At 32.7% G+C, this 19,415-nt stretch overlaps 1 protein-coding gene across 2 annotated transcripts in view; it reads left to right on the plus strand.

Moving 5' to 3' along the window:
* Positions 1-1,255: 1,255 nt before the first annotated feature.
* The window catches only part of LOC140450229 (uncharacterized), a 92,938-nt gene continuing 74,778 nt past the window's right edge, over positions 1,256-19,415 (plus strand). The window contains exon 1 of one of the 2 annotated variants that reach the window (XM_072543737.1): positions 1,256-1,370. The gene's annotated coding sequence lies outside the window, so the exon portion shown is untranslated. Of the gene's footprint in view, positions 1,440-19,415 lie in introns of both variants that reach the window. The other variant, XM_072543738.1, reaches the window with a different exon arrangement.

The raw sequence follows: 19,415 nt of genomic DNA on the forward strand, positions 1-19,415 counted from the left end.
TTAAATAATAGAGGTGATAGTATGCAGCCTTGCCTGACTCCTCTCTTTATTTCCATTTCTTCAGATGTCTCTTTTTCAAGTCGTACTATTGCTCGCTGATTGTAATAAAGGTTTGTTATTAGCCTTAAATCTCTTTCATCTAAGTTTTTATTTTTTAGAATTTCCATGAGTCGGTCATGTTTTACTTTATCAAACGCTTTATTGTAGTCTATAAAACAGACGTAAAGAGGACGGCTAACATCCAAACATCTCTGCGTCAGCACGTTGAAGGAGAAAACATAGGTTGGACACACAAATGCTGATGTCAACATTTCTCTAGGGATGATTCCCGTAGTATAGATAGCGTTGAACAGTTCTACTATTATGTTCATTGCTTCTATAAGGCCATCTATTTCGATCGTGCCGAACGCTTTATGAAAATCTATGAAAGTGAGGACAAGAGGTTTGTTGTATTCTATAGATTTCTCAATGAGCGTCTTTACTGTATGGAGGTGATCATTGGTACCATAATTTGATCGGAATCCAACCTGCTCTCTCGGTTGGTAGAAAACTGAAGTGATAGTTAAGCATAAAAATAGTACAGCAGCTAGTTTCACTTTGCATGTGTCGCCTATTATAACAAAAAGCTCACAGAGTAGAACAAACAAGTACTGGTTGTATATGTTACTAATTTTGACCCATCTGTATAGTGTAATGTTATCTGAATAGTTACTTAAGATCTCCTTGAGAGTAATATGACAAAATTCAGTTTGGTATTTAGGAATAGTAATGTTTGTAGATAGCACACTTGTCAGGTGTGGTATGTTGAATGATTCTCAAATAGGATCATAAGGAGAATTTATTAACTTACGTTAATTGCATCTTACAAATGCTTTTGCTAGTGTTGGTACCACTTACCTACCTACCTGCTCCTATTATTGTGATTTTCGCGGTAACCGTTTTGGATCGAGAAGCATTCACAGATCACAGATCGACAAAATCCTTAAATTTAGAGGAATAAATACAATATTTACCCCCCCCCCCCTCAATAATAAAAATTTTTATCTCTTGTCCGATCAATCAAAAACAATATTCTAAATGAACAACACACAGTCTTTTGTGCAGACTGTCTCCGGTCTTATATAGGACAAACAAATCGTAGAATTCAAAATAGGATTTATGAATGTAATATATTTTTTTAGAAATTAAAATCGTACAAAATTTGGCAATGTCTAATTTTGTATTTTTATGACATCTTGTATCTAGCCATTTCAAAAATAGATCCTGTCCAAATTTTCAATACGCCGATCCATCTTTAATTTTTTTTTCAACCTATATATTTCGACTAACGATAAACGAATACATCGAACTTAGTTGACGTTTCGTACTTTGTAAGTTTTTATTTTTGTATTTCATTTAGTATTTTATTGCTATTTTTTCGCAGTGGACGCTAAAATATAGTGAGTAGTTTTGTAGTGGGTTTTAAAAATAAGACTAGCTATTTGCTTTCAAAAAATGTTGCAATAATGATGAAATATATTTATTTATTTCTTGAATGGTTTACGAGGTTTTAAAAATATTTGTTTTCTTTAAATTGTATTAATATTTACATTTAAAAATTTACATGCTTTAAAATTGATATTAGGTATAATCCATATAAACAAATGTTCTAGTGCTGAAAATAAGACTCTCATATCATAAGTATTTTCAATTTTTATGGTTTTGTGTATTTTAAATTCTTTGTGAGAGATTCTATTTAATCTCTCCAACGTGAAATGGCTTTCTTTTACTATAACTTTAGCTATGACAAACGCATATTCTACAGCGGTGGTGATGCAATAACACTATTGATTAAGCTTTTTTCCTATCTTTTTCTTTCTTTTTTTCACCCTGAGAACATCTGATCAAAAATATCTCCATTATCACTGAAGCTAAAGCTTATTGTGTTTGCTCTACATTGTTGTTTTCTACACCCAGTCTAGAATTTTTTTACCCTCTAGAAGTTTGTACAGATCTTTTGCCTGGTGTGTCCTAAATATACCAGGGTCTCATCTTGGTTGCCCATACAGTTTTTGTCTTTTACGGTCCAGCGCCTCGCAGTCATGTAATATATATCTTACAGTTTCTAGTTCCTTGTTATAGAGTCTGCAGTTAAGATTTCCATTGTAAATGCCTACTTTATTTAGGACTAATTCTCTTACGGGTGCATACCCGGCCAACATTCCTGTAACTGTTACAGCCGGTTTGTTTGACCCATTCAATCCCCTTTTTACAAGTTGATCTGCTTTTTTATTGCCTTCGATGCCCTGATATCCTGGTACCCAGACAAGCTCAATATTGTTCCGGTCTCCAAGTCCATTCAGTTTTTTAATGCAGTCCCACAGCAGCCTAGACGTTACTTCCTGATACGCCAGTGTCTGCAGTGCCGCTTGACTGTCAGAGAATCTTTTTTCTGCTTTGGATCTTTTTTTTAAGAGCTCTCTCATTATTTCTTTTTGCAAATTGCAATACCGCATAAGTCTCCGATTGAAAACGGTGCAGTTCCTCCCCAAGGCAAAGCTTTCGTTAATTCTTGGAGTATTGGAGTATATTCCTGACACCACGTCTGTAATAATTACAAAATACTACGAATCTTTTAGCTTCGTCTACCGTCTTAGATGTCAAGTAATTCTCTATTGTTGCGTATTTTGCTTTATCAAGTGATACTCTTTCATGAGAGAGGTCGTATCCTAAATATGTGACTTCTCTTCTGAAAAATTGACATTTCGCTGGGTTTAGTTTCTGGTTAAATTTCCGACATATCTCAAATATCTTTTCAAATTATCTAAAAGATGCTTTTCTGATATCCCTATCACCACTGTGTCGTCCATATAAAGAAATTCTGAGAATGCTATTGACATAATTTTTGAAAAGCTATTTGGGCTTATGTTTAATCCAAACGGTAATCTGGTGAATTGAAATGCTTTGCTTTGCTCTTGAACTCTAACGGTATTTGATGAAATCCCTGACATTAAGTCTATAACTGAAAACCATTTTGCTCTCCCAAGTTTGTCTAATATTGAGTCTATTCTTGGTAATGGGAATTTATCTGTGACTAGCTTCTTGTTAATTTGTCTGGTATCTGTCCGAAACTGGGCTGTTGTATTCTGATGTAGATGGCTCGAAAATTCTCTGGACTCTTAATTTTTTACTTGTCTGTTTAGTTCTTCTATTTGTGAATGGGTTGTCCTATAATTCTTTATGTAAACTAGAGTGTGTTCCTTAACTCTCAGCTTCTATTCATAAAAGTCGTTGCATGTCAGAACGTTATGTCTTAATGCAAACATCTCTGCAAAATCTTCAGACAAAGATACTAATTTATCTCGTGTGATTAATGATTCCCTTTCTTCTTTCTTGCTATCCTTACTGTCGTTGGTCAATGTGTATATGTTAAAAAGCCCCATATCTAATGTTTTCATTGTACTTGTCTTTGCCGTAACAGTTTCTTAAATTCTATTCAAAATTTTGAAGTATATATTATTTCTTGAGTTGATTATTCACTCTCGCTATGAATATTCTAGATAGTATTTCTTGTTGTTCTACTACACTGTATTCTTTTAGCGTCTGGAAAATAGAAACTAATCTGTAAACTTTACATCTAGGTGGTAATATTATTGTGTCATTATCTACATTATCTAAAATATTTGTACTAATATATTATAGCAGTTTATGGTCCCTTCCTATAATCGGTGAATACAGTAAGCGAATGGGATTAGAGATTAATACCAAAAAAAAACAAATTTATGATCATCTCCAGAAACTTGGATGCACTTGAAAACTCCACCATAACACTGAATACTAAGTCCATTGAAAGAGTGAGTAAATTTAAATACCTGGGATCGTGGCTTTTTGAAGACCGGGCATCGGACAGGGAAGTAAAATGTCGCATTGAGCAAGCTCGACAAGCTTTCGTAAAATTCAAGAAGGTACTGATTTGTTCAGAATTCGATCTTCAACTGAGACTTAGGTTTACTAAGTGCTACGTGTGGTCAGTGCTGCTATATGGCGTAGAGGGCTAAACACTCAAAACAAGGGGTATAAACAGATTAGAAGCTTTCGAAATGTGGCTCTATCGCCGTATTATAAAAATACCATTGACAGCGAAAATCACAAATATAGATGTCCTTAAAAGAATAAACAAAGAACGCCAACTTTTCGAAACCATCAAGAAAAGGAAACCGGCGTATCTAGGTCACATCTTGCGAAATGAAAAATACCAGTTCCTCCAACTTATAATCGAGGGTAAAATTGAAGGCAAGAGAGGAATGGGACGCAAGAAAATGTCCTGGCTCCGAAACATAAGGCAATGGACAGGGATTAACGACATACAATCTCAGATACATATTGCAAGAAATAGAGAATTAATGGAAAATGTGATCGCCAACATCCATTAGTGGATTTGCATCTGAAGAAGAAGAAGAAGTTTATGTCATTTTTAATGTGCATTTTTAAATAAGCGTAATCCAATATACATTGATACTTTGAGTTGAAGTATCTTCCAATTATTCCATCCGTTGGAATAGGAAAGTTGTTTTATATTATTTGAAAGGCATAGATGAAACTATTTCCTCTTATATCTAGTCTTGTTTCGATTTCCCCTACCGTTTTTAATTATTCTCTGGTTACTCATTTTATTCCCGTTTTTATATTAGACATTATATGTTCACGCATAAGGTCTTGTGATAATTTAAGTATAGAGATGTCTGCTTCTGTGTTTATGATAAATGCATTTACTTGTTCTAAGATTCATGTTGTTATTTTTACAAAATGTGTTAGGTTTAAGTCGAAGTTGTAAATGTAGTACTTTAATTCAGATTGTATTTTATTTGTGTATTGGTTATTCAAAATCTCAACTGTGGATTTCCTGATTTCCCTGTTTATTTTCTAATTCTAATAGCCTTATGTTTATATTGTATCCCCCTTTAAGTTTCCTCTGTTTGAATGATTATTGAATTGCCTAAACCTTTTCTGTGTTAGATAGGTTAGTTGTAGGTACAATTAATGATCTACTACTGATCTAATATCAATCTAATAATATTGTTGACCTCGATTCCTACTTTTATATTATATCATTATGTGACGAATCATCCCATTACTGGGGCAATTGTTGTTGATATTATTATGCTTAGCTTGCAACGTTCCGCCTCCTGCAATGAATGTGTTTTTATAACAGACATATGTTAGATAAAGTCTACTCTAGATTTTTAATTGTCCTAATAAAATTTGGTAAACAACTAATTAATTTATTAAAGTATTCTTAAATCATTGTAGTGAATTACTAGGATATATATATATATATATATATATATATATATATATATATATATATATATATATATATATGTATATATATATATATATAAATATATATATTATACCACAGTAGTATGGGACGTCTTTGGAATAGTGACAAAGGTGGAGATGTTACACAGCTACACCAAAACAATTATAGATTTGTCGTTCAATATTTTTGAGAATTTACGATAAATATTATCTGGCCCTACTGGTTTATCACTTTTTGCCATTTCTATAGCTTGCTTTAACTGCTCAGGTGTTATGGTAGGTGCACATTCCGAAAGTGTTAAAACCCAATTCCTTTAACTATTATCATTGAAGGGCTGAGATATGTAATTATTATGAATAATATATAAGTTTTTCTTTTAAGTTGATGATTATTGTGCCATTTTCATTTCTCAACATTTTTGCTTCTTGTTTGAATCCAAGACCAACAAGTCCCTTATTTTTTCTTGTGAACGTTAAAGCTGTCTTATTTACTATATAGGTACTCAGTTTCATTGCACTTTTCGTTTATTAACATTTCCTTTGTTTTCTTAATATTATTTTTTAATGGCATTGTTAATCATCTTGTATTCTACATCAAGTTTGTGTTAATGTTTCCTACCTCAGTCATCAATGTGTTAATCCATCAGTCTCAGAATTTCCTGAGATATCCATGTTTGTTTTTTTTTGTGATCATTTCTACGTAAATGTTTCGTTTTTAGTGTTTACAAATATTTCTTTAATTGTTAACCATTGCATATGTTGATCTTTTACTGTTTATTCTTTTTCTTTGAATTCATGAAATTTTTAACTAATTAGCTGAGTTGTAATTTGAGCAGTAAGGTAGTGGCTCCCATTGTTGACAGTACCCCAATAAGCGACACCAGAATTTGTTATTTAGGTACTAAGACTATTTGAAACAGTACAGTCTGTAGTATTGGCGGTATTTGCTTACTTAGGTAATAGTTTGAATATGTTGGCATCAATGCGCCGATAAAATAAATTTTAAGGTTGGTGACGTTGACTAGTTTTATAAGTGACGTAAAAGTGCATGTTTTGCCGAAATTACCAAGCAAAAACGCTAAGAAAATAGTTTATATAAATTGGGTGTGTGACGTTAATGTGTATTAAAGGGTAAGTCTTTTAGTGTAGATCCATTTAACAGTAATATAAATGTACGTATTTGTTATTAAAATTACCCTATGTTAATAAAGTAACTGTCAGTTACTGGTACAAGATCCGAGCGAGTATCCAGTAAGTGACACTAGTGTCAGCTATCGGGTTTCAGATGTTTTTATATTTTGAATGAATATTTAAGTAGAAAGCACGTAAATAACCTTGTAAATGCAACCAAAATTTTATAATTTTATGTTGTACCAATAGCTGACACCCATGTCTGATATTGGTTACTAATGTCAGCTACTGGGTCCAAATAATATTTGTTTAATAATTTAGATTTTCTTTGTATTTTTAGTTGCCACAACAAGCAAAAAATATGGGATCCTAAGAACTACATTAATATATAAAAAAAGTGGTAAATATACCCTAGAGAATGCAGAAAGGGGCCTGCTAGAAATTTAACCCCTGATGAAGAAAATCTGTTGGTCAAATGGTTATTTTATATTTCTAATCGTGGTTTTCCAGCAACAAAGCTTCAGCTCATTGATTCTGTAGAATTAATTTTCAAACAACAAACGTGAAAATAATTTTAAAAATGGAAGACCTGGCAAAAAATGGTATTCTTATATATATATATATATATATATATATATATATATATATATATATATATATATATATATATATATATATATATATATATACCCGGTATTTAGGCGGCACACGCCCTTCCGGTAGGGATCTATGGAGGAGTATCACCGAGCCGCAAGCCCTTATCTCTTGCCGTACTGCTCCACCATAGGCCGATCAGATACCAGCATATTCTAGACTAAGCCGCAGATTCATTTTAGAATTTTAAACTGCTGCGTTAGCCTTTTTGTTTTCTGTCACCGAGCTGGGGATCGAACTGACATCTCTCGCAGTGAAGCGAAGGAGAAGCCAGCCGCCCAGCCCGCTTGGCTATCCGATCGACAAAATGGTATTCTTGCTTTCTACAAAGATATCCAGAGTTGACACATAAAGTCGCGCAAATCCTAACCACCGAGAGGTCATCTGTCAATGAAGAAAATTTACGACGCTGGTTTAGGGATATTAAATCTTACCTTAAGGAGAATAATGATTACGACATTGTTAATGATCCTAAACGAGTATTCAATGCTGATGAGTCGGCTTTTTATATGAATCCTAAAGGAAGCCAAGTTCTTACACGCAAGGGAGATTCCACTGTCTACAGCCATCTACCAAATAACGAGAAAGAGTGTCTTACTGTTCTTATGACAGCAAACGCAGAAGGAAACATTGCCCCAGGCATGGTGATGTTTGCTTATAAAAGGATTCCACCGGGTATATCTGCTTCTATGCCAAAACGTTTTGCAATTGGTTAAAGTGAAAGTGGATGTATGACCGCAGAAACTTTCTATGAGTATATAACAAACGTGTTTTATTCTTGGGCTGTGGAAAATGAAATTGAGTTTCCCATTATATTTTTCGTTGATGGACATTCTAGTCACTTGACTTTGCCTCTTAGTGATTTCTGTACTGAAAGAAAAATTATTCTTATTGCATTGCATCCTAATTCAACACATATTACGCAGCCGATGGATGTAGCAGGTTTTAGACCCCTAAAAATTGCTGGAGAAATGAAGTAAACAATTGGAGAATACAAAACAATGGTTTAAGAATGAAGAAGGAGAATGTTGGACCAGTTCTAGCAAAAGCCATAGAGAATTCCATTACTCTGAAAATTATATTGAATGGTTTTCGTACTGCCGGTTTGTGCCCATTCAACGCCGATGCAATCAACTACCAAAAATATTTCAAGTCAAATAATACAGAAATTCACAATAATCCATTCCCCGTAGAAGAAACTCCACAAGAAAAAACATTTCAACAAATGTTAGAGACCTACATTGACCCTGGCTTGTTACAAGACTTTAATGCAGCAGACTCGGATACGTGAAGAAACAGAAATATACAACATTTTAGTCTTCTTCAAGTTTGGCTGAAGATCAAAAATGAAAAACAACTCAACACATTTATCTTTTCAAAATGAAATGACCCTGAAATCTCAACAACAGAAGAAGAACGTTCAGATAAAAGGAAAACAGCATGGATAAATGTAATACAGATAAAGATCCACAACCACATTTTGATACGAATAATAATCCACCAGGTGGCGATGTTGCAGTTGTTGAAATCGATTTTAATGTTAACGTTAAAACTATATTAGGTAACTTACAACAGGGTCTCCTTGAAAAATCGCCTGAAAAATATATACAAATTGATGAAAAAATTTCTACTCCATTTAAGAAGGCATTGTTTTGGCCAGACAAACCATGTTCTAAAGAAACGAAAAAAAGTGTCGGGGTGAAAAGTTGACTTTTGTTGCAACTTCCACCTAGTGAAAACAATACTATTTAAAGAAAAAAATGAAAAAAGAATTCAAAAAACAGGAAAAGCAAGAGCAAAAACGAAAACAAGACGAAAATAAGATTGTGCAAGAAAAAAAAACAAAGCGGAATTACAAGGAAAATTCAGATTCTGATAAAAAGAAGATTCTGAAAGAAAAAAAACAAAACGAAATTTCAAGGAAAATTTAGATTCTAAAACATCTCTATCCGATGAGCAATTCAATTTATAATCTGATAGTGGTGATGACATTCCAGCTATTGTTCCAACATTCAACAAATCTCATTTAAAAGAAGGTGACCATGTTATTGTTATTTTTTATAAAGATCAACACTACCCAAGAAAAATAAAAGAAGTAGAAGAAAATAAGGCGTTTGTTAGTGTTATGGTAAACAGCAACTTTAATTCGTGGAAATGGCCAAATAAAGAGGATGCAATATGGTATGATCATACTGATATTGTGGAGAAGATCAACAAACCAGCAAGTTTAAATAATCGTTGAATGTACAGAGAGTTCCAGAAATAATAAAGTTTTCCTGTTTTAATTAGATATTTAAATATATAAGTTAATTTTTTTTATTTAAATACCTTTTTTGATATGTCAGGTATTGGGTATTTTTTTGGATTCTGCAAAATTTGCAATGCCAGGTATTGGGGACAAAACATTTATTTAAAAATAAATTTTTTTTGGCAAGTTTTATTTAAATCAAATCTCCTTTCACATGTACAATTAGTAATAAACTTAATCATACATTTTGCTTAAGAGAACAAAAAAATCTGAGTAAAATTAACGTTTAATATCAGAAAATGTATCTTTCTGGCCTTATAGTGTCAGGTTCTGGTGCTTCTATCTTATCTGTCTCGTATCATTTTTTAATATCAACTTTGGTGTAATCACGTTGTTGCCTTTTTTTTCTTAGTCATATCTTTGGTTGTATCGATGTCGATGTTAACCCCAAGTTTGTAATTTTACATTAAAACAGTTGCTTTGTCGCAACAAAAATCACGAGATTTCAAATTATTTTTACAACACAAATGCGCAATCTCCACTGAAAAAAACTGGCAAGCATGAATATTTCACGTATTTAAAATGTCTGAAATTCCTTAATTTTTCATCTTATAAAAATGTAAACATTCAGCCAAATTTGTATTTATTTCTAAATATGGAAATGACAATAACAAATTTGGTTATTTTATAAAACATTTGTCTCAGTTGTGCAATTTTTCCCAGAAATATTCATGAGTAGTCTAAAAATAAACAGAAGCCAAAAATAGTGTTTAATAATAAGTACCTACGTTTTGATATGACAAAAATAGAACGTTCTTTGTTAATTTTCTACCAGAACAGATTTAATTCTGTATGCAGTGGAGTGCCAATTTTGGGACAAATTTTAAAACTTCCTTATTTAATAAATTAGAATTTTGGTGTTGGTTGCAGTATTTGTTTACACCACGTGTTGATGTCGCGACGTTAGATCGTTGACATCATGAATATTTTTTACAATATTTTAGCATTTTTTCAAAACAACCGGAAGCACTTCTCCTTCTTTTTATTTTTAATTTTTGTTCTACTTCTTCCTCTTACATCAGGTAAGGCACTACTTTTATCTGGCAGTAAATAGTGTAATCATTGTATCAAATCTTGTCTTTTTATTAAACTTAAAGAAGTCATGTGCTCTATATAAAACTCAACAACTTTCTTATGGAAAATTTAAAGATCTCCATTAACTACACAAGTCAGATTTACAAAATATATATGTCCCAATTTTATTATCTGTTATGCCAATTGTTAGCTTCTATTCCTTAAAATTTAGTCCTGCAATCTTTTGGATATTCGGCATATTACTCGTAACGTTTTTTTTTATTTTTTTTTGTTATTTATTTTGCTTCGACCACTTAGAGTTTTTAGCATAACAAAAATACAAAAAGTGATAAAGACATATATAGGCATATATAAAATTTCAATTATATAATAATGTATACAATATATATTTTAATTATTGATGTATTGTGTTAAATTGTATTAAAAAAGTTTATAGATTTCAAGAATTCTATCAAGTCAGCTACGTATTTAGATTCTCCTAGAAGTTCTTCTAATGTTTTTGGAATGTGGTGATATAATCTTTCAACTGAGTATATTGGACAGTCAATCAAAATGTGCTTTATTGTCACTTTACATTCACAAACAAAACACACTGGTTCCTCTTCTCTCTTCAACAAGTATTCATGTGTTGTAGAAGTGTGTCCTAATCTGAGACGTGTTATTTTGACTTGATGTTGTCGCTTTGAAGGCCAGAAGTTCCACTTTTAAGTAAGGTTTTAATCTAAATGCACCGTTAGACTTTCCACTGATGCGGCTGTACTGGTTACTGCGGGCCTAGCTAGACTATCTGCCTTTTCGTTAACAACTATTCCAACGTGTGGCGGTACCCAGAGAAACTCTAGTGTCAAATTGTTTTGGTATATACGATATAAAATTAACTTAATCTGCTGTAATGTTGAATGAGAGGGATAATTCTGAAAAATTGATGTCAGACAACTAAGTGAATCAGATATTATAAGAGATTTGGGAAGTTTTTTTTCTAGAATAAAAGTTAGGGCCTTAATTAGTATGGCAAATAGTTCTGCTCTAAAAATACTTGTCTCAGGAGACAATTTATAGATATATGTGATATCACAAAGCATGCTCCCACTCCATTTATGGTCTTAGATGCGTCCGTGTATATAATATGGTAATTTTTGTACTGTGTAAGAACATGAGTTTTAAATCACGTTATTTTTGTTATATTAGGCTGTAAGTTTAAGGTTACAAAGCGGAGAGGGAACAACCCAAGGAAAACATAAATTTATTTTACAGGTAGGATAAATGAAAGGTAGTTCAATATTAAAATCTAATAAGTATCTATTAGCAACTCCGCCAAAGCCGGTCCCAAGCCCGGTTGAGAAAGGAGGAGGGTGAAACGGCTGACTTTAGATCTTGGGGTACTCACTGATGCCGATATGTGGGTATCACAAATAATAAGAAACGTCTCAAAGTATAGAACAACTAACACATAGTCAGCAAATCCTATCTCAGAATGAGAAGGGTGAGGGCGAGTCTCCAGCGCCCAAAAACTGGGGCAACTGGGGAAATCTTCCCGGTCCACCAAGATTGGAGGTTGTGGCGATGGGCCTGCTCCCCATCACACGAAAAAAAGAAAAAAAAAACTGTATTGCAAAAAATCCTAGAAAGAAAACGCCGGACGGTCTTAACGGAAATCGACTCAGCTTACGAAAAAGGTTAATGAGTTTTGGAACATGGAATGTGCAAGGTATTCGGACTAAGCTTGATGAGGTGTTGAAAGAAATTAAGAGATTTCAATTAGATGTAACAGTCCTTACAGAAACAAAAAAGAAAGGGAAAGGGACAGACAAGTATAAAGATTTTGTTCATTTCTATAGTGGAGTAGGAAAAGACAGAAGAGCAGCAGCAGGTGTAAGTATATTGATAAAGAAAAGGCTGTCACGAAATATTAAGAACTGGGAACAAATAAACGAAAGGCTAATAAAAGTTGAGATGAAGCTAAAAGGACGTGACATAGTGGTAGTGGGCGCATATGCACCTTCTGAAGATAAAAAGGACGAGGTAAAGGATAAATTTTACGACGAATTGATGGACCTGGTAGAGTGTATTGGAACTAAGAAAGAAGTAATTCTACTAGGTGACTTGAATGCTAGAACCGGAAGAAAAGTAAATAGCAAAGTGGTCGGTCCATTTGGAGAAGAAAAAATAAATAAAAACGGTGAGAGATTAATAAGTTTCTGCGATCATATGAATTTAAAGATAATGAATGGATATTATCAGCCCAAGGATATTCATAAATTCACGTGGATTCAGCCAACAAGGAATTTGAAATCAATAATCGATTACTGTATATGCAAAGAAAACTCCACAATAAAGGTTAACAACGTTAGAGTCCATCGAGGAGCAGAATGTGGATCTGATCACCATTTGCTTAAAGCGTCACTACTATTTACATTTAAAGGAAGCCAACGACAAAATGAAAACGAAAGTTCAATGATACTGCAAGACATTTCAACAAAGAGATATAATCTACAAGGTTTTGAAAATGAGTCTACCCAGTTTCTGTATCGAATGAGGTTGAATCTGAAATTGCACATGTTTGTTACTCCTCAACAATTAATACGTACAACGAAATTATGAAAGCTCTTGACGAAGCTGCAATGGAAGCTATTGGAGAAGTGGATAGCATAAAAAATAGAAATGAGTGGTGGAATAAAGAAATAGAAGATCTTGTGGGGAAGAAGAAGAATATGTATAACAAATGGCTAGCAACAAAGGACCCTTACTATCGACAACAGTACAACAGCTTAAACAAAGAAGTAAAAAAAGAGGTACATAAAGCCAAAAATGAGATGTGATATAAAGCCTGCGATAACGTAGAAAATTTTATGGGTACAGCAAGAAGTAAAGAAGCCTAGAAAACAATTAGAGGTAGTAGAATAGATAGAAAAGAATGCAGTAGGTTAACTCTAATAGCCCCAGAATTATGGGTTAAATATTATGAACAAATGCTGACAGAAGATTGAACAGAATTCCAAGATATTGGCTACCAAAAATATGATATTTTCTACCGCGAAGAAACTGAAATAACACCAGAAGAAATTAAAAAACACGCCAACGCTATGAAAAATGAAAAGGCTCCAGGACCGGGGGAGTACCCATTGAACTGATTAAATATGGCCCTGACAAACTATTTCAGCTATTGGCTTATACTTTTAATTTATTCTTGAGAGGAGAAGAGCTACCCCCAGAATGGAAAACTGCATATATAAGCAATCTATACAAAAATAAAGGCGACAGAAAAGATTGTAAGAACTACCGAGGACTTAGTAACTCAATCTGTAAAGTCTACGGGAAGATAATTAAAACCCGAATTGAAGATTGCTGGGAAGACGCTGAAGATCAGAGAGGCTTTCGTACTGGTCGTTCTTGTACAGACAATGTGTTCTGCCTAAAACAAACAATAGAAAAGCGTTTGGACCATAATATGGAGACACACATATTGATCTTCAAAAAGCGTATGACAGTGTCCCATTAGCCAAGCTATGGCAGGTGCTAGAAGACAAGAATATTCCACTGATTTACATTAATGCTGTAAGGGAATTGTAAGATGATATGACGAGTGTAATAAAGATTGGACAAAAAGTGACAAAAAAGATAAAAGTGACCAAAGGACTTCGCCAAGGCTGCTGCATTGCACCTACACTCTTTAAGATTTATTTGGAGGGGGTTTTGGATATTTGGAAAAGAAAATGTGAACCTATGGGTGTTAAAATTGGAGACCATACACTGTACAGCTTGTATTTTCCTGATGACCAAGTAATACTTGCAGAAGATCAAGATGATATCCACTACATGTTACGAAAAATAGATGAAGAATATACTAAGTGGGGCTTATCAATTAATCCATCAGAAACAGAGTACGTAATAGTGGGAGATGAAGGAAAGCACTTAGAACTAGGAAGCAAACAAATTCAAAATACTGATAGCTATAAATATCTCGGTGTAAACATTACAAACAATGGTCGGAATACAAAAGAAATGGCTACTAGAATTGGTCAAGGAAATTCAGCAATACGTCAACTGAATAGTATACTTTGGAATAACCACATCACCCGAAACACAAAAATTAGGATATACAAAAGTATCATAGAAAGCATTGCCACATATGGTTCAGAGCTTTGGGTAATAAATAAAAATGACGCATCCAAAATAAAAGCAATGGAAATTAATTATTGGAGAAGATGTTGCCAACTCACTAGAAGAGATAGAGTAAGGAATACTGAAATCAGAGAGCGTATGGGCATAGACATTGACGTCCTGGAAACTATAGAATGCAAAAGGCTGAAATGGTATGGCCATGTAGAAAGGATGAATGATCAACGATGGCCAAAGAAAATGTTACAGTGGATCCCCACCAACCGCAGGAAAAAGGAAAGACCAAGAAGATTGTGGAGACAAGAAGTAAAAGGTGCAATGGAAGATAGGAGTCTACAAGTAGATGACTGGAACGATCGCAAGCGTTGGAAGCTAGGTTGCGAGAAACGGCGGCAGCTGTAATAAACTGTAAATAAACGTTATATATATATATATATATATATATATATATATATATATATATATATATATATATATATATATATATATATAACGAGGATATATATATATATATATATATATATATATATATATACATATATATAAGTATCTATTAGCTCGTTCATAGAAAGGTACAGGACCTCTATTTCTTTTTTTATAGACCTCCTGAAACCTGTTATCAACAGCATGATGAAGAGCTGGATTTTTGGGTTAGATTTTATATTCGAGACATACGATAAAGTTAAGTATTTTCTTCTTAGGTTTAAGGGTGCCTCTCCAGTTTCACAGAGTACACTGTCTACGGGACTAGTGCAATATGCTCCAAGAGCAAGTCTAACGGCCGAATTATATAAATTTATTAGAAATGGAAAATCTGCTTCCCAATTTTTATGTGATACAAATTTCATAATGTTAAGTCCAGCTTGGCACGATAGACTTAGCGGGTGTATATGACCTGTCCAATTTAATTTGGAGTTCAGTTGCATCCCTAGGAATCTTATTTCTTTTGTATATTTTATAAGAGTATTATATAATAATAGATTAGGGAACTTTTGAGAATTTGACTAGCAACTTACACATTGCATTCGTGAGAGAGATTGGTCTATAGGATTCTGCTTCAAATTTAGGTTTACCTGGTTTGTGTATTGGAACTATGATGGACGAGTGCCATATTTGTGGGAATACCTTATTGATTCATATGAAATTAAAAAGTTGCATTAATACCATTAATACTTCTTGGCCTACTAGTAGTAGGTTTTGTAGAAAAAGTACAGGTATGTTATCTGGTCCTGGACTAGTATTTCTAACGGAGTTAAGAGTTTCAATAAGTTCAGTAAAGCTTATAGGATTGTTTATTGGTGAAGTGTCATTCGTATGTATACGAGCCCCTTTGCATATCAGTTGGCCCAACGTAGATTAAAAAGAAAATCCAATTTTAGAGAACAAAAACAAAAGTCCAGCATAAACTTTAGCTTTCTTACTAATAAAACACTCGTAATCCAAGGTTATTCCATATTTATATCTAGAATAGTTATCCTAAGTATAAGGTAAATATAATTCTAAAATATTTTGTTACAAATAAACTCGGTATATGTTAGTTATGAGTATTCCCACTTTATTCCGAAATAATAGTTTGGCAATGTCGCAATCTTTTGTACAAATACATAGAACAACGACATATTGAGTGAAATATGTCAATTTTGATTTTTCTTTGAAACTGACAACTGACACCAAATATATCTTTTTCTTTATTTGTTATCTTATATGTTGAGTTTCAGTATTTTAAAATTGCAAAAAAGTTGCAGAAAATTGCAAAAATTGCCAGTGTATTTTGAAAATTGTTTTTTTTTTCATTTTCAATGAACACCTCGTAAACACATTTTTTTATTATATACATAGCTACTCACAAAACAATACAAAAAATAATATATTCTTGTCACTGATGACTTTGACATTCATAAAATAGGTTATACCACGGTTATACTAAACTTAAACAAGGGTGTGGGTCGGTATAATCTTGGAATAAATTCTTATACCAAGTATAACTTATATCTAAGTTATTCCATGTTTATTGTTAGTGATTCCGCATATACCTGATTTATTCTGAGTATAAGTTTTATACTTGGTTTATTAGTTATGCTGTAAAGGTTTTACTTCATCGAACAACATTTCTGGATTTCCATAATTATAGAAACTATTTTATAAATTAAATAAAATCGATAAATTAAACAGAATAAAAACAAATTAAGAACAACGCGTAGAATATGTAATAATAACAAAAAAAAATGTGAAAGTTTACTTTATGACATCCCCTTTAATTTTAATTACATTTAAAATTCTTTAAGGCATAGTTTTTACAAAGTTCTTGCAAAATTTTGGTGTACACGGATCCCATATTTCTTGCAAGTTTTGTTTCATTTGTTTAAATTGCTTCAATTGTTCAACGAACCTAGCAGAATCTTTCCTCAATGCATTTTTTATTTCACGACACAAAGTTTCTATCGGGGACAACTCGGGACTATTAGATGCTTATCTAATAGTATACCTTGGTCTTTAATCTAGTTTAAACTATTTTTTGATGTATGGCATTATGGAAGAATCAAGACCAGCCTTTTTGAAGATGAGGAAATTTCTGAGTAACCAAAGACTCACTCTGCAAATCCAATATCGGATGGTAAAATGTTATATAAACTCTATTCTTCTTTATGGTGTCGAAGCCTGGACTTTTAATGTTGACTTAATAAGAAAACTGGAAGCTTTTGAGATGTGGCTTTTTAGGAGAATTTTGAAAATACCATGTACCGATCATATTACGAACGAAATGGTGTTGCACAGAATGGAAAGAGACAGAGAACTTTTGACCACCATTAACAGGCGAAAGACAGCATATTTGGGGTACATACTTAGAAATGATAAGTACGAGTTGTTGCAGCTGATTATGAAGGGTAAAATCGAATGAAAAAGGGATCCTGGTAGACGACAAATATCCTGGCTGAAAAACATTTGCGACTGGACCGGGTTAAACACACAGACGCTCTTAAGAAAAGCAGCACATAGAAACAAATTTGCAATGGTTATAGCCAACCTTCATTAGTGGAGACGGCACTAGAAGAAGAAGAAGATGTATGGCAACCTCGCCGTCTTGTTGAATACAAAATCTTTGGTTGATTTTGAGTTGCTTGAAATTAATTTGTTTCATAATCGGTAAAAGAGATTCTCTAAAAGCTTTAGATATTTATCCTTATTTAAAATCCCATCAATAAAATTCAACTTTTCCACACCTTTAAACGACATGCTGCCCTAGACCATGATAGACGCAGAAAATTTGACTTTTCTCTGGAGACTGTCTCCAACACACACTTCAAATCTTGACTGATTACTCCATTGTATTATATCCCATTGTAAATGTGCCCAATCTTAACGCTCTTTTGATCATTTTAACCTATTTTTCTTTTGTTATAATATTAAAAGGGGATTTTCCTTAGCCTGAGATAAAATAATGTTCCAAAAACAGTTCTTATTGATTTATTCAAGTATTTTACTTTGTTTGTAAGTAACAAATCCTAATTTGTGGGCCTGTCGATGTATCGATGACATGTTGATCTAGAAACGTGACTTCTAAAAATGTCACTCTCTCCAAAATATTTAAATCTAAATAAGTCCTACGTCGTTTTTTCACTATAATGCGTCTTGATGCCCTTCGATCTGCTTCCGGTATTTTATTTTTTTCAACATTTCTAGATTAGATGTTTGGTTGTTAGTTTTTGTGATGACCAAACCTGAGGTTTTGTTTGTATCTTCTAACTATATTTCTTACACTATACCGTGACAATTGCAACATATTCGCGATTTTTGCATTGGATTTTCCAGAATTAAAAAATCTAATGATGATTGAGTAATAAATTAAAATAAATAAATAAATAATATAATAGTATATTATTTATATTTATATTTATTAATAAATAAATAATAATATAATAAGTAAATAAATATTACATAAAATAAAGTGTGAGAACATTTTAAGAATAAATTAAAAGGTTGTAAATAAAAGTTAATTAAAAAATTTTAGTATACCTACAAAGACAAAATAAATAGATAAATAAAATACTATGTAATTGGAAAAATAATCATGACTATGATACGCATTTTTGTAATGCCTCTGTTGTTCCCATTGTACCTCTAAATCCAAACTGTGTCCTGTCTAATTGTTCTTCATATTTTTTATATAGGTATACGCTGTTGAATAACTTTGAGTAGTATTTTTAAAGTGTGGCTCATTCATCGCAAGATTTAGGATTATTTTTCTTGGGTAAAGGTAAAAAGATATATTTTTAGCATTCATCAGAAATTTGACGGTAGTGGTATATTTTATTAAATAAATTAGTTAGACACTCAATATTTTCGTCATTCAGGATTTTTGATATTTCTACTGGAATTTGATCAGGACCCGGCGCTTTACCACTTTTTGAGTTTTTAATTGCTTCACCTCTGATATTAGAATTTGTATATTTTCATCAGTTGGTAATGTTTCATTTATTTCTTTCCTATTATCTGTAAATAAATCCTTGATATATTTCTCCTGTTTGTTGTTTTTCTTCTTCTATAATTTGCGTTAAGCTAAAGAGAGTCTGTAAAAATCAGAAAACCTCCAAAATATCACTAGATGCACTCCAAGACCCATGCACTCTAAATAAGGTTTCTCAAGAAATTAACGACAAGTTCCACGAAATTAGACTAGAAGATACCAACAACATAGATGATTGCTGGGAACAAATGAAAACGACAATAACCACTGCATCTCGAGAAAATCTTCTAAGACGACCAACAGTTAAAAATGACTGGATGACACAAGACATCTTAGATCTAATGGACGTTCGGAGGCAGTATAAATCCATAAACAGAGAAAAATACAATGAAATACATAAAG

This window comes from Diabrotica undecimpunctata, chromosome 9 (genome assembly GCF_040954645.1).
Source record: "Diabrotica undecimpunctata isolate CICGRU chromosome 9, icDiaUnde3, whole genome shotgun sequence".
Classification (NCBI taxonomy): Eukaryota; Metazoa; Arthropoda; class Insecta; order Coleoptera; family Chrysomelidae; genus Diabrotica; species Diabrotica undecimpunctata.